Below are 6124 nucleotides of genomic sequence, written 5' to 3'. Positions count from 1 at the left end.
ATTGGCTATTTTCACTTTTTGTCCACAGATATAACCTTATAGAGTGTCTTTCTTTACCTTTAAGTAATTCTTGCAATTAGTTGGATATGAAAAAAAGCTTTCTATTGTTAAATTAGTCCTCTATTGTTAAATTTATCTTTCTTTCTTTGGTTTGTCTTTCTTTCTTTCTTCTTTCTCTTTCTTTCTTAGGTTTGTCTTTCTTCTTTCTTTCTCCTTCCCTCCCTCCCTCCCTCCCTCCCTTCCTTCCTTCCTTCCTTCCTTTCTTTGACAGAGTCTTGCTCTGTTGCCCAGGCTAGAGTGCCATGATGTCAGCCTAGCTCACAGCAACCTCAAACTCCTGGGCTCAACCGATCCTCCTGCCTCTGCCTCCCAGAATCCTAGGATTACAGACATGAGCCACTATACCCAGCCTTTAGGTTTGTTTTTATTCAAGTATTTGTCATTTGCTTATTTTCACAAGAAAGTGTTGCCATAGTTTGCATATGTCTGATATTAAACATTCAATTTCTCTAGCCCTCTAATTTTTTACCAGTGGGTAGTGAACTACCCACTATAGCAGCACCCTGAATCACAATATGATAGCCTGATAATTCTTTGTAAATGATTTACACCCAGTCCTTTTGTTGGTGCTGCAGAGAAACACTACAGCAAAGTGGATAAGAGTTTGCGTTCTAGATTCAGTGGACAAGTTACTCAACATCTTGGTTGCTTCCTTTTCCTTATCTCTAAAATCAAAATAATAAAAATACCTTCTCTTCTTGAGGTTGAGCAAGGATTATATGAGTTAATACATGGATTTGGCATAGGACTTGTCTCAGAGTAACCCTGAATCAGATTTTCAGAATATTGAAAAACCATATACATTTAAGAGAACAACTTAAAAATCAACAAGAACAGTTTCCTGATTTTATAATTTAAGAACATGAAAGCACAGATCGTTTAAGTATCCTACCCAATTTCACACTGTGAATGAGAAAAGACTAAAGACAGATGTCCCGAATTCTAGTCCAGGGCTCTTTGCACTATGGGGACCCTTTCTTCATGTTATTGTAAATCAAAGACCCCGCCCTGAAGTAGCTTACGATCCATCCACATGGAGAGTAACAGCTAACACGAGGATAGCCTACATCACATTCCAGTTAGGTGCTGTACCATGAAGCTTCCTTTGTAAAAGGAGCGATTGTTAGAAGTGGCTCAGCTGAAAGAGCGGAAGTAGAACAGGCAACTCCCTAGAAAGAAGTGAGACTTGAGGAACTGCTTTTAGGCAGAGTTTGACTCAGCAACTGAATGAGAAGACATCTGAGAAGCAAGGCGAGGATGCTTCCCTGAACATCCAGTGTTTGGAAACTTCCACCCATCATCCCTGATATTTAAAACAACGAAATTGGACTAGAAGGGGAATGAATGTGTTCCTCAATTAAGTACATTCTGAAGATATCTGAGGGAGGGGGCAGGCAGAGAGTTCAATCTCTCTCCTCCTCTCAAATCTTAGAAAGACCCAAAGGGGGCTAAGACCCAGACCTGTGTTTCTTCCTCTGAGGAAGAAATGTTTGCTCCTTTTTCATCCTGGGGTCGCGGCATGGAAGCCCGAGGCCTTCACCTGTTACCAGGAGGAGTCAGGTGGCATTTCAGGCCACTCCTCTGGAGCACCTGGAAGCAGGGCAATGTTGGCAGGAAAAGAACGAGGAAAGGCGAGACTTCGTCCCTCGAGACAAAGCGGGGGCTCTTTGCAGTCTCAGGAAACGTGCCCGCATTCACTTTCCATTCTCTCTGAAGCCACCCAAGGGCGCGTGCTGGCAAACACGCAGGCATCCGGCTGGCCGCGACGCTGGGACCCCGGGGAAGGGCCCGGATGCTGCTCCCTTCACGCCCCGCTCCGGCGGGGGTCGCCCCAGCCGCGACGCCTGCACGCCGGGAAGGGCCCGGATGCTGCTCCCTTCGTGCTCTGCGGGGGTCCCAGGAGAGACGGGAAAGGGAGCGGCGGTGTTTGGTGGCGATTTCAGAGCAGGAGGTGGGGGAGCCAAGTAAGGAAAGCCGTCCGGACCTCCGCGTTGGGACTCTCCGGCAGCCCCGCTAAGGCCCTGTGGCAGCGCCCTCAGGCAGTCGCCCCGGCCCCCTCGCCCTGAGGCAGGCGCTGATCCCCGGCCCGACGCGGCGCCGCCACAGCCAGAGTTCGCGCGGCCGCCGCGGCCCTGGCGACTTGATCGCGGAGCCGATCTCTTTCCGAGGCTCTGACAGCTGCCCCGGCACGTCCTGAAGGAAGGACCCCATTTGTTCCTCAGAATGGGAAAACTCCCGTTCATAACTTTACCAGAACTGTATTGCTGATATTTCCGGGGGTGGGGGAAGGGGGAACTACCATTCAAAATCATTGCTTTCTGGATTCTCGTTATGGTTCTTTGGTAATTTTTCTTTTTAAAACGAAGCGGGTCTAAAATGTGTCCCCCCAGTTTGAAAAGAAAAAAGTTGTTCAGTAATTTTTCTTGTATTTCCTGTCGCAAGCAGTTGGGTCTTTTTTTCCCAACACGTAGTAACCACACAAGACTTAGTGAAAATACAGAACAATCTGATTTCTATATATTAGTCTTGTGACTAGACGTTTTACGAACATGTTCTTAATAAGAGTAGAATGTAATGGGCCGTTTAAAAACTTGAGACACGTTTTAGTTGTGTCTGGACATGTTTTAAAAAGAAACATTGGCCTTTTTTTCCCCCAGTATACACAATCTTTTAAGGATACTTTGCAGAATTTAATTGGGGTTTGGGGTTGCTAAAAAAAAAAGAGAGAGAGAGCAAAAGCATTTGTTCATAGGCTAACACCTGCAGAAGGGAGTTGCTTGATTGATATTTGGTTTGTAGTTCTACAATCAAAGGTCACCCAAATAAGGCACTGAAACGTTGATTCTAGTTCAGGTCTTCAAACACGGACAGCCATTGATGTCCCTTTGGGCAACAGGTTCCACTGAGATCAGTAGGACCCCATGGGGATAAGATGAAGGAGAATTTGGAAAGCTGTGTTGCAAGGAATCTTTATGTTAATGGTTTGGGTTTGGGGTGTGTGTGTGTGTGTGTGTGTGTGTGTGTGTGTTAGGTACATGAGTGAGTCATGGAGAAAACTAAGAAATATGTGCCAGAACAATTCAGGAAATTGTGCTGTGCTACAAACCAGACAGAAAAAAAAAAAAAGATTCAGGGTTAGGACCTCTCCTGAAATGTTCCTTATATCTCCAACCTCTCTCTAGATGATACTTCTTGACAATTTAATGGAGGTCAAACTTGGGTGCAGGCAACTTGTCTTTCATTTACTCTTCCCTAGCCTAGGTTTAAAACCAAAACAAATATATATGCGTGTGTTGAATTTTACCTGCTTTCTCGATCTCTTTTTATATTTTAAGAACATATGTCAAAGAAGAAAGAAAAAGGACATGTGTCTTTAAAGGCAAATAGCCCAACATTTTATTATTCAAATAAGATAGCAGAAACATTCAACTTGGATGTTGTTTCATAAATTCAGTAGTCTTAATGGTCTCAAGGACTTGACTGAATGGCCAGCAAAACAGAAGTGGGAAAAATAAATGATATCTAGCCTGAAAGAAATCATATAGAGTAAACGGGGAGGGGGAAATCAAATCAGGATTTTAAAATCAAAAGTGTACTGGACTCAGATTCTAAGCTACCTGTTTCCTGATGCATAAAATGAGAAGTTGGGTAGATGGGTCCCTTTCAATTCTGGTCATTTAGACACAAGGAATCCAAAAGCAGAACTTTTGGGTGCTCTCAGAAATGAAGGCACAAAGTACACTTATCTATGGCAGAGGGTCACCAATGTTAGCCATTTAGTGAGCAGTATCTGATGGGGCATGCTAACTTGTGTTCTTGTTTGTATGGAAAAAGCCATAGCACTTCTAAGAGTGAGAGACATATTTTACAGTCCCATCCAATATAGAGAAAGGATGCTGTCCATGCACTGATTTCAAAATTTTAAAGCAGAAGCCTTGCTTATCTCTCAAAATACTAAATGAAAGACTCAAATGTCTAGAGATTCTACTTCAAGAACGATTATTCTCAAGGAAAAAACACAAACAGCAGTGACCATTTTCACAGACATGCTGAGCCATCAGGAAAGCTTAATAAATCCCTATTTAGTATGCATTTATGCAGTGATTACATGAACTTTGACCTCTGAAGAGCTGTAGCAATTAGCTTCAGTGTCCAGCATCTTCTACCCGCCATTCCCCACTGGCCTTCTACCCGCCATTCCCCACTGGCTTCCTTGGGTCTTCCTTTTTCGTTTCTTGGTAGTTCATACACTAGGAGGGCATAAAATTGTAAAGTTGACTTTCCATCTGAAGTATTTGCTTCTGTACAAGCCAATTCCCTCTCTTCTGGCCACTCCTGCCTGAACAGCCATCTCTGATGGATATTGGGGCTCTGATTGTCGATATAACTCAAACGCAAATGGATTTCAATTCAATCTTGCCCTGTACTTTCGCAAAGATAAACTCTAATGGCCCAAAGAGCTTCATTTCATAGCTCATGGCATCTGAAATAAATCAGATCTCTTCTGTCAGATTAATTTAACATTTTTTAAATATTCGGTGTAATTTATTTAAAGTCAAATGAAACCTAGTGGATTGGTAGAAAACTAGAGGAGGGGGCAGGAGAAGGGCAGCTGGAAGCTTCAAAAAAGAAGAACCAGGAGGGGAGAGGAAAGTGTTTTAAGTTTCTAGTAAACATTGTTTAGCAAAAGAATAATAGGAAAGTTGCCCCTTTCCCAAAGAGGGATGGAACTATAATTGTTGCCTTTAGCTGAGAGCTCAGATAAACCGCTGGGACTCATTCTAAAGTGACCCATCACTGCATTCATCTCTTCTTGAACTTTCGGTGAACCTGAGATTAAACAGGGGTGAGCAGCTAAGCAGTTTGTTGTTAGCAGCCTTTTCAACAACCCTTTCAGACTGAGTAAATATTGATCGGTTTGAATCTGATTGCCCCAGAGGAAAACACCACAGCATCTGAATAGGCTCCAAAAGTAAACTTTCAAAGGTGAAACCCTGAGCAGACTTCAGAGCCACAGCAAGACCTCAACTCAGCCTGGTTTTGGAACACCCTGTATTTTGGGAGTACTTTTAATGAATGTAGAGGACGTGAGGAAAAAGCATTTGAAAACTGGAATTTTGTATTGCAGTTATACCAGGTTCCTAATTGAGACCCTTGTTTTCTTTTTAATTTATCAATGAATTGTTATTTTCTGTTTTCCCTCTTTATGTTGTTTCAGTTACGATCACTGTCATTTTTCAAGTAGCTAACTGTGCTCTTCAGAGACCAAAACCGAAAAGAGAGACCTTGAAATAGGATGTGTTAAGCGCCTTTGATTTAATCGATTGGGACAGCTAAAAAGATACAAATGTTTTCCTTGTTGAAAGGTATATTAATGTTTCCTAAATGCATTGCTTGTTAACTGATTTATTCCACGACCTAGAGAAGGCTAGGGATGTTTAGCCATAATTTATTGTTCTCTTCTCTGAGCTACATTAAAACCAGCACCTTGAAGATTGGAATCTCTGTGATTCCAGCAGGTCGGGTTCTGCTTTTAGATATTGAAAGCAAGGTAATGGCATGCAAATGACACTTTAACACATTAAAGAATTTGGAAACCAGCCATCTGTTTTGCTGTGTGGCCTTACACTAATAAACAAAAGATACAGTATAAGGCCAAGCAGGAAATGAAAGAAAGGGTTGGCTGTCTTTGAAGTTCTCCTTCATCCACTTGAGTCTTTTAGAGGCAACCTCGGAACCCAGCAGCTGAGGGGAGGGCACCCCATGTCCTTGATATGGCCGCAGCAATTGCTCCTGCAAAGTTCAGGCTTTTCCCCTTTGACAGGGAAGTGCAGGAATTCTCACCGGGCACTGTAGAAGGCCTACAAATTCAAAGTTTCTGTAGGGTTTTCTCCCCCAGCCCACCCTTTGTAAAATACCCTTTGGGGAGGAAGGAAGTCATATGTCTGTATTTGTTTGTGATGCTGTAAATTTTCTGCTCTACTTTTGGGGCTAAATAAAAGCCTCCAAAAATGTGTGAAAGTAAAGGAAATGTGTAGTAAAGAGGTCTGGGAGCAGAGCCACT

The sequence above is a fragment of the Microcebus murinus genome, chromosome 9 (genome assembly GCF_040939455.1).
Source record: "Microcebus murinus isolate Inina chromosome 9, M.murinus_Inina_mat1.0, whole genome shotgun sequence".
Lineage (NCBI taxonomy): Eukaryota > Metazoa > Chordata > Mammalia > Primates > Cheirogaleidae > Microcebus > Microcebus murinus.
Note: the sequence above shows the minus strand (reverse complement) of the source record.